Below are 11158 nucleotides of genomic sequence, written 5' to 3'. Positions count from 1 at the left end.
TAAACCCAAACGGACACTGTGTGAGACATAACAGATCTCACCCAGTTGTTTATTGAAATGACTTTGGGGAGCATTGGAATGCTTTACTAATGGTGCCAGAGATATATATTTACTGATTTTATCGTAGCACAAATAGTGAGTCTCTTTTGAATAGCTACAGTATATGAAGTGCAGGAGTAATGTCAGGAATAAGTGATCTGCCAAAATTGAGCTATGTTACATGTATGGATGATGTATAGGGTAATTTGTCTATTCCACAAAAATACACAGTACAATGTCTATTCACATCCCTTTTTAACATCACTGACATCATTTGTGATACATTTAGCAGATATGGACATTACTAACCTGTGTATTTAATGATAATATACGTTCATTATCTGTGGAATGCAGCTCACCTCAAGCTGGTTCCTTCTCTAGTCATTCCCTCATTCCCTGGATTGTTTTATGTCTTTGCTTCTATGATTGGAATGGTGCCCATTGTTAACAGTATGTGATTTAACCTTTATTTATATTTCAAAGAAATGCCACGTATTTTGCTCTAATGTTCTCCAGATTCAAACTTTTAGGCAAGGGAAATTAATTTAATGGGGAGCTAGAATTTCCACTCAATATTCATTATTATCATTTATTTAAGGTTTAAGAGGAATGTCTATAGTAATGTCACAAAACATCTCTTTCAAAAATGTCATGCCATTGTAAGATGCAGTGACAATTGATTTTACACTTGATTTTCTGAAATAAGTATTGAAATAATGTATCAATCAAAGTAGTTTTTCCCCCTCTGCAGAACACTGAATTACCTTTTGCTGTAGTTCTTTATTTTTTTACAAGGCAAGTTTAAATTTATACTGTATTATGTAATGTGTCAGTTTTCAGTCAGTTAATCTAAATCTGCAAATTGAATTTTTGTGTTTGTGTTTTTTCCCCTTTTCATACTGTATGTCATTGGACTATATCGCAGCTCTTCCCAGTACTGTTATGATAGATTTGAGTGCAGAAGTGTTAATTGCCTTTGTTTATAAACTACCTGTCATCATCTGAACTGTTACCACTGCCTCACCCTGGGAGTCACTGTTCTTCAAATTGCCATGGTAACACAAAGGTCTAGTACAGTATGTTACCCAGAGAATATTCCTCTGCATGCTGCAATGTTCTTCTTTCTTACCTCCAGTGCATGAATGTGTCTTATTATGGGCACTTTGCCTGCTGTGTGCAGAAGCCATGAGGCGTACTGACTGAATTAGCTCCATATGTGCTGAGACTAGAATTGGCAAGGGGAGCTCGATCTTGTTTCACTGCAGAACCCTTCTGATCTCCTTCAAAATTAGGTTGTCTGGGAATCATACCTCACCTCCCATTCACAGACCTGAAGAACAAAACTAGCAACTGCAAACCAGACAAAATAACTGGAGATTCTATACAAACATTGAGGCAATCTAAAGTCATCCTGTTGAAGAATTGATCAGCATATTGTAACGCTTACGGCCGACAAGCACAGTGTGTAAGAGCCGGCGTACCAGAGCGGGTGACGTCACCGCCCTTCCCTGTGATAGCAGGACCACAGCTACTGGGCTGTGGAGAGATCTCTCTTTGGCTCACGGGGCTAGGTCGCTGCAGAGAGACGCGGAAGTCCCGGGTTCGAGCCCCGGACGGTGCAGGGGCCGACCTGATGCGGCAAGGGCGCCCGCCTGAGCCCCCGTTGCGTTACATTGGTGTCAGAAGCGGGGCGGGATAGCCCTTCGCCGGGGACGGCGATTTAAGCGGGGGAGAGTGTAACGCTTACGGCCGACAAGCACAGTGTGTAAGAGCCGGCGTACCAGAGCGGGTGACGTCACCGCCCTTCCCTGTGATAGCAGGACCACAGCTACTGGGCTGTGGAGAGATCTCTCTTTGGCTCACGGGGCTAGGTCGCTGCAGAGAGACGCGGAAGTCCCGGGTTCGAGCCCCGGACGGTGCAGGGGCCGACCTGATGCGGCAAGGGCGCCCGCCTGAGCCCCCGTTGCGTTACAATATTCATGCACAAAGTCCCAGCCACAGAAAGGTCCTGATGAATGTCATTATTCTTCATCCTGCATCGTGATATCCCGGGAATTCTATAGAGATCCATGATGGCCTCATCCAAGTGAAGTGCATGTGGGATGCACAGCTATCAAGGGAGTAATTAATGGTATACAGAAGGCATTAAGCATGCTGATCATTGTCAAACACACATGAACATGATATTAATCCTGGAATTTTCATCAGACTTTTCTTATGAAGGGTTTAACACTTAAAGATAGAGTTATCTAAGTTATATAAGTTTGATTGATTAATTATTGTAATAATTAATGCTACATATGCAACCAGTCAGGATTAATCTGAATTTAACTGAAAGTTAAGAGTGTAGAGCTAATCTATCCACATAATTTTTGAGAATCTTTCTTCAAAAACAAAAGATAAGTTAAGATGATTGATTGCTTAAAAACATGTGTTGCTAGCTACCTACCCTGTAAAACATTAGTCAGAGATAAGAAGAATAGCAACCCAAGATTTTTTCCAAAGCTGTCCTACTCCTCCTAAAAGCAGACAATTTTATATTTGCCGTCTTTCCTGTTACTTCAGTAATTTAATGGGTCCAGAAAAACTATTTATTTTTAAAACTGCAAGTTGTTTTATATTTTATTTTTGATAGGAAAACCAACAAAAGTGATGTCTGTTATCATTCTGCACCTTATACTGTAAAACCGTCCTCATTTTTCAGTAGATGACTGATTAATTCCCTTACTGAAAGTAATTGATACATTTAGCAATCGAATTTATCAAATTTAGGAAAAAACATTGCCAAGTCAGTCTCCTCTAAATCTCCTAAATTGTGAGCATACCCAAATTAATGTCAGGGTAGATTTCAAATGCAATACAAGAAACAGTGCTAGAGGTACAGTATGTGACAGTGACAGTGACTTCTGCTTCCAGGAAGTCTATAAATTCATGAAAACATCTGTTAGTGTTTATACAGCTTTTCAAAATTACCAACTTTAAATAAAAAATCAAATTGAATTTGAGCATCAATCAATGAGCATAAATTGATTTTTATGCCTTTAATAATGTATAATCTTACTATCCTCTTAGGTCATCTCATCTACTGTAAAGGAGTTTCCACATGAATGTACTGTAGGTTATGCTCACATACTGTATATCATAAGTGTGAAAAACTGATAAGACTCTCTTGCATTGTTTTGTTCAAATTATTTTAGAATTATCAATTAATTTATAGGACACCAAGACACACAATGTGGACGTGACATATGTGTAACTGGGATTAAATGTCATCTGGATAGAAATAACTAAAGGGCAGCTCCCAGACGGACTGTAGTTTAAAGTGAAAGACAACTGAGGAAGGACAAGGACTAAAGTGGAAACACATTTTAATTGTCATTTATGAGAAGCCTCTATCCAAAGCAAACTAAATTAGGAGGCAACCAACAGCTTCTGCTGAATTACTTAACAGCACAGTACAAAGGCAATAGACAGGGATTTAGTGGTGGAACCACTGACGTCCTAGATCTCACTGAGGTCTGCAGGGTCCAGAGCTGCCAACAGCCCTGATGAGTGAAATTTGTTCAACAACTAGTTACATACCTTTACCTGCCAAAGTTTGTTAACAAAAGTGTCTTATCTCTTCACTTGATGTGTCACACATGCAGTGACACAGTCCACTGCTAAGTTATAATTGGCAGGAGACCCTAACGTATTCTTAGTGGTGAGTTTGAATAATGAAGTATTTTTTGAGTAATGGCCACAAGAATAAAACAATGAGGCAACCTGTTGTTTCGTCATGCATTTTTGCCTGAAGGAAACAAGGCTACTTTTATGAATTTTAACATTCACCTAAACTTGCAAATTGCTGAATGTGTTTTCAAACAATTTTTACATTAATGGTTTCTTTATGAGAGCTAAACCTTTAGAGATAAAGGCAGCAGTATGTCATTTTATATTGGCTTAAGTAGATCTAGAATTCAAAATGTGAATGTGTGAACACTGTGTCAATTTATGTGGCTTTGTCATCTGAGCCCAGCTGTTTTTGAAAAAGTATAGTTACAATATTGTGACAAGTTGAGTCATTTCCTCTTGTTATTAAACTGACTAGTTGAAATAACAAGGAGTCCCTCTACGGATTTTTCCTCCTGAAGCACAACAACAGACTATAGAACAGAACGACTCAACAGACAGCCTGAGTTAAAGCTGTCTGCGAACAACTACACTGTACTATAAGTGATTTCTTCAGAAGGACGCAATGAATATTTATTTGCTCGTCTTTATATATTAAACATGTGTGACTTTTCTGTAGGAGTAAAATATATTTTTGTTCCATGATTTTTTAACTTCATTACTGCTCCACACGCTGTAAGAAAACTGCAATGAGTACCCATTGTTCCCATTAATTTAAATTCATCTCTATCATCCACACATCTAATCATATTTCAGTTACTCTTATAATATCATACTGTAGTTACCAGTTAGTACAGGAAACTCAAATTCTTGCATTTGTATTCTTTCAGCTTCTAGCATTGAAGTATAGGCACTTAAGAATGGATTAGTTTAGTGTGTTAAATTTATTCTTGGTGTAACTCAGGACTTTTCTGATCCCACCGAAACTGGCCAGTTGTAACCTCACCCCCCACCCCCCCATCAAATTATTTAAATACCAGGATTTTGTAACGAACAGTTTTTTCCGGACCCTATGCGGACGACACAATCCAAAGAAGTGGGAAACACTAGGAAAACATCATGCGGGAATACGGGGCTGAAAACAAGGGGACGTGTCCAAAGTTCGCTGGTGCACGGGGGAGGTGTGGCCGAGGCAAACAACCCAAAAACACAAGAATAAGTCCATAGCCAGGTGATCCATCCAAACAAGGAATTAAAAACACGAACCGGGTTGGAACCGGCGGACAAGGCACAGGAACAGGAACAGGAACAGGAACAGGAACAGGAACAGGAACAGGGGTTAAAACCTTAACGGCACCAGGCGCTTCCAGGTCCCGGACTCACAGGTGCGGAAACCATATGCAGAGCCAGGATGAACGTCAGCTCCTGGCTTTTAAGGTGGGCTGGGAAAAGGGGTCAGGTGCACAGAATTAAGTCTGAAGTGAAAGGGCTGGAGCACCCTTAAGGAGGAGGGACTATAATCGTGACAGATTTCTTCCAGAAAAAAATTAACCCATTTCTTCTAAATGCATTGTTCTATCCTTGTGCCCTCATCCTAATTGTTGTCCTCTTTATTGTCTAACCCAATTTCTTTGGGTGACTGCTTAAATCCAATCAGGGAAAATGTACTTGGTCTTTTGTCCATGCTTGTGCAAGGAGGATGTTCTCAATTGGGAGGAATTTTTAAAAGCTAAATATATCTTCCAATTTCATTTTGACATTCAACAGGAGAAAAACAATTTACACCAAAGATGAAGTGCTTTGAAGCTTCTATTTGTTTACTGGGATAATCCAGGTTTCCCTAAACACCCCAGTGGCAAAAAACCCAGGAGATATTCAATTAAGCAAATAAGCAGCTAGGTTGAAATCAAAAGGCAGAAAGTGAATTCTAATAAGCATAGCCATGTGTTTTGTTTTTCCTTTGTAGACTCATGGATGTGGCATTTGGGAGATGTTGATTAGCTGAGTTATAATCCCTGCATTTATTATTAAATACTGAAACAGAAACACAACTTCACTTTCCAGATAATTTAGCCTTAACATCATTCATCATTTCTGAAAACATTTCCAACAAAAGTTCAAAGTCCTGAATGGCATAGGCTCACATGGTGCTTTCAGGTCTAGTACAGCTGCAAAAATGCAAATGTTATGTTTCAGAAAGACAGATATGTTGCATAAGCTGCCATAGTAATTGATTTGTTGGTTATACATTCCTGTCAGTTCCTGGAGGCTAGTAGTTGTAAGTGAGTAGGCCACTTGTGATCTACCAACTTCACATTGCAACTTCACATTCACAAATAGTAATTTGTCCAGCAATTTTCTCAAAGTGTATTTCTTCTCTCTTTTGCTCTCTTTGATACCTGAGCAAACCTTTTGATCCTTTGTGTTATTTCTGTCAGCATTAGACATGCAAGCAATACAAGCACACATTTCATTCTACACATGTACTGTTACAGTTTAATTCCTGTCATAATTTCATACTTAAAAACATCAGTGCTTAAAAAAAATGGCTGTTTTTCTAGAGAGCCAGGCCTACATGCGATATGTACAGTACCTGTTTTATGTTTTGGAACAAAAATGATAAACAAGTACAATGTTGTTACATCATCATATGTAAGCCAGTAGGGGTTTATGGTCCTGATTAATCACTTCCTATTTAATCCTGTCCACCACAGAACAAGTGCTTCATCATTGATTCTTCAGCAGCAATACTACTCTGACCACACTTCCCTCTGGACGCTAGCATACCTTCTTCAGAACCTGGATCCCATATCTCGCCTGAGTCTGGACTACAGGTGATTTCCCAGTGTTATCGACTCCAGTGGGCAGACAGCCTCTGCTGCAACCGCTATGATGTCTACCAGTGGGCACCCAGTCTCTGCTGCGGCTTCTACAGTCTTACTGGTCAGCTACAAGTCAGCAGGCCTCCTCTGCTGCAATTTCTACAGCCACTCCAGTCCAGTACAAGCAGGTAGTCAGTCACTGCAACAGCCTCCTGCGGCTTCTGCCACCTCACCAAACTGCTACAGTCTGCTGCAAATTACCAGCAAACCTGTACTGTGACTTCTACATGGTTTCCCTTCACTGGGTCAGGTTCACAGTGGGTGCACTGCTTGGCCCAGTCCACGGTGCACCTTCTGTTGTCAGCCCTGACAGCACATGCTCAGCCAGGTCTCTGGAGTAGACCCCCCAGTGAGGGTCTTCTAGAAGACCACCACAACGTCAACCCTGTACTGCCCAGCTTCACTACCAGTCCTCTTCTACAACTACTTCATACTGCACCTTCAGCTGTCTCCAGAGAGCTCTGACCTTCTGGTGTATTTGGAAGCCTTTTTAAACTCCCTGATCCCTAGAACTTGAACTCAGGCTCCCTCTTGTGCACAACAACATATTTTAGTTTTTAATTTTTCTTTGCACTTCTGCAATGCAAGAATGTCATGATTACTTCATTTTCTGATTAATAATGGTTTAATAACAATAATTGTTGACAGAAGCATGATCACCTTGTAGTCTGACCTTATCAGGCTCCAGAAATAAAATAAAGGTGGCTTGGCTCAGTACACTAAGGGAAATTAGATTGCTGCTAAAAGTGGTGTTGGTAGACCAGTTAGTGGGACTCTTTACTCTGGGCTGAAGGGCATGGAATACAAACACTAGTAGGAGGTCATCCTTCAGATGAGATGTTAATCAGTGGTCCTGACTAGATGCAGTAATCAAAGATCTCATTGCTGTAAGATAACCGACTAGTAAGTACAACTTCTGTCAATTCCGTTCCAGTGTTTTCGATGAATTACAAAAGATATGGTAATTGTTGAAATAACATATTCATAAATGAACATTCTATGAATTTGTCTCACTTTAACTTCAGTGTTAAAGAAGTTTTTAAGAACAGTGTTTAAGAAATCTTAAGGAATGGAAACATTATGTACAGAAGCACAGAAGGCATTTGAAATCAATTTAAAAACAATTTGAAATCTACTGTGAAAGAAAAAAACACAGGTATAATTACAAACTAGCCAAGAAAAACATCTGCAATTGATGATAGAAAAATATCAGAGGGGTGAAGGTATCAAAGTCTGCTGCTGTGAAACAACACAATTAATGTGGGAATTCTCACTGCAAGCATAAACATCTCAAGACCAGAAAACACTTCACTATACAGAATGACAATATCCCAACATATACAACCAATGAAACTGAGGAGTTCTTCCTTGGGAAAAAAGTGGAAATCTTAGAGTTACCAAATTAATTTAATATTTAAATCCAATTGAGCATGGGTTGTACAGTACATGTTAAAGAAAAAAAAATGAAATCCTGTTTCAGCTTTGCTTGTGACATCATTTCTTTTGGAAAGTACCCCATGATTCTGTAATACATTGGCATCGCTTTAACATTTTAATCGTGGATTGTGTCGCTATTGTGAGATTTTAAAAAAATGAATGTGTGTTCAGAACACTCCTGTCAGCGAACTGCTTTTCTTTTGGAACAAAAGTGTGAAAATAGCTTACTTATACTTAGTCTGTAGTCTTTTGAAGAAAAATCTCAAATGAGACATGCAAAAAGAGAAAATTAAGAAAATGAAATGTGTATTTATCTAGGTCATCCCTTGTAAGACAAACTACATCTGAGATCACTTGATATTTTTCTCAAATGTATCTAGTGTTGTTTAGCAAAGGGTACACTGTGCTGCATAAAATTCCATCTTCTGGAAGTCTTGACTACTTGGTCATTAAAGGTCACATGACCAGAGAAAGGACGTTAATGCTAGTTTCCTGGTACATAATGGCTACTTTGTATCACCTGGGTGAGTGCAGAACTAAATAAATAATTTACATAATTATTATTAAAATCAAAGAAACTACCGAGTTTCAATAGCTATCTTCAATATAACAGCATACATTGAAATGGTGACAAGATAATGAATTCCATAAATAATTAGAAGACTCTATAGAAAGTTATAGAAATAAAAAGTTTATTAGAATAGCAATGGTTACCTGAAAGGAGAGTCAATGCATGTTTCACAAAGTCTGAAGGGTAAAGAGCCATGCTATATTTCTATACTGGGAAAGCTGTACCAGTAGAGACTTCTTCAAATGTGTGTATCAGACATTCTACCTCTGTCATTTTAAAGTACATTGAAAAAGTGATGAAAATATACTAATATATCAACAGAAATGCTCATACCATACCATTAATTGCATTGCAGATTAATTAAAAAAGAAACCTTTCCACTACATCTTACATTTGTTAAATCTAAATATAAAAAACATAATCAAACTTGGAACATCTGATTTGTATTTAGTATGTTTTTTGTTTTGTAAACCCAAGAGGAGTTCTCTACTTCTTAGTGTTTTTAGAAAAACTGTTTATAGCAGGTATTAACAGATGTGACACTGGTAAATTCATTTTGTTGATTGCAGTTTGTCATCAGTGAGGTTGATCAACAGGTGGTCTACTGTGAAAGCCACTGTCCAGTAGCATCTGTGGTAACAATGGCAACAAAAACAAACATGCCTATGCTGAATGCTTTGCACCAGGTTGCTGATACTATTTTGTGTGACATTCTGTCCCATTCCTCTCATAGAGCATGAACAAGCATGTGCCTGGACTTTTAGCCCTTCATTTCATACACCATCTAATATGTGGTATATGTGATATTCCAATTTGGCTATAATAGGGCATGAAGGACACCTGTGGCTTAACTGTAACATTCTCATCCCACAAGAAGGCCACTAGTACCAATAAAGCTACATGTACATTCCTGTTGGAATGTTCTCACATCAGGATGGGTACACTGGAAGGACAGTAAATTATGTCCCAGGACATGATCAATATAGCTCCATGCAGTCAGGTTGCCATCAATCACTATAAGGTTTGATGCGTAGCAACTAGATCTCAAATAATCACACTTCGAGTTCCCCATCAATTGTTGTTCATACAGTATACAAGAACTAGCGTATCCTTCTGCAGGTGTCACATTCTCTGACATCCTTCAGGATGCTCTCCAAAAATGATTCGTTGCTAAGGAGGACTTAGTTCTTCTGCTGAAGAGTTGTTCACACCACCTCATTCTTGCATCAACGAACTTTGGTGAGCACTGGACCCCTGTCACAAGGATGGGACATGATAATGGGTTGACCTTGGCAAGGTGTCACGACTTCCTGTGGTATCCCAGACAGAATGTGTTTGACTGCAGTATTTTGACAAGTTAGAAACTGCTGGCTGTGAACAACTCATATGGTCAGCAAAACTGTGCTGGCTTAGTTTAGTGTCAAACAAGGCTTTGTCCCCTTGATAAGCAAGGCAAATTAGTATTTTTCTGTTTTAATTTCTTAACTTTCACTAGACTAGACATCAAATTGCATAAATCACGTAAACAGTCAAAGTTACTTCAGTGTATCATGATCAGTCATGGATGACAAATCAATAAAAACACCATTTCTACAAAGGCCAAACTTATTCTAAAACATACATTCAAAATTGTTTGAGTTATTTTGAAGCTCAATATATTATACAATCAAAATCAAGGTTCAACAGATATAGGATTTACATGGTCAGTGAAGTGAGAAAAGCAAAATAAAGTCCATTAATTTTTCCATCCTGTGATAAATATCACTGACAATAATTATCCTTCATCTATTGAACATGAAAGACCTTTGCCCTTTTTCCACTCCAATGTAAATTATATCTGGATTTCCTTTTACATTTTAAGTTACCATTTCCAGACAATATAGTCACATTGCATCTTGTGCATGAAGGACTTTTAGATGTTGACCTGAGGTTTAAAAGACCCCTGCCTTCCAAACCTAGGCAATACCTCCAGCAGTTTCAGATTCAATTCAGCTTTTTTACTGACAGATCATACATACATATCTGGTGTTAAGTGTATCATCAGGTCAATATAAAGTTGGGAGCGGTATAATGCAGAATTCATGTGAAGGACCACAAGAAGAAATGCCTGTAAAGTTAAAGATGAGATTAGAAATAGAAGTAGAGCAGAAACAGCATTGCAATGAAAGATGAGTACTGGTCAGCCACAATGTTTTTCCAGTAACAAAACAGCAAAAGTTCCAAAAAGAACTAAAAAAGATCAAGGGACACTCACATTCTTGAATCAATATTAAAATCTTAGAGTATCAGTCAGTTGCAATATTAAGTTCTACAGCCATGTGGGTAGAAACAATAAGTATCAGTAATAGCATTATTTCTATGACAACATAGAAAAGATAAGAGATCACTTTATTGGCCATATACAATTTCTTGTATCAGGAGGTGGGTAGTATCATCTCCATAATTTGCAGGTGATCCAAAATGATCATGGCATTTGCTGTAAAAAATCTTAGCCACAAATATTGTTATATAATTGTATTCCTATGGTCCAGTATGGTAAGTAAGGTTATAATCACAGGACCCCATTACAAAAGTAAAGTACAACCTCATTATAAGATTTTTTTCATAAACTTATGTA

Source organism: Lepisosteus oculatus, chromosome 10, assembly GCF_040954835.1.
Source record: "Lepisosteus oculatus isolate fLepOcu1 chromosome 10, fLepOcu1.hap2, whole genome shotgun sequence".
Taxonomy (NCBI): Eukaryota; Metazoa; Chordata; class Actinopteri; order Semionotiformes; family Lepisosteidae; genus Lepisosteus; species Lepisosteus oculatus.
The sequence above is the reverse complement of the archived record's forward strand: the minus strand, read 5'-3'. Positions refer to the sequence as shown.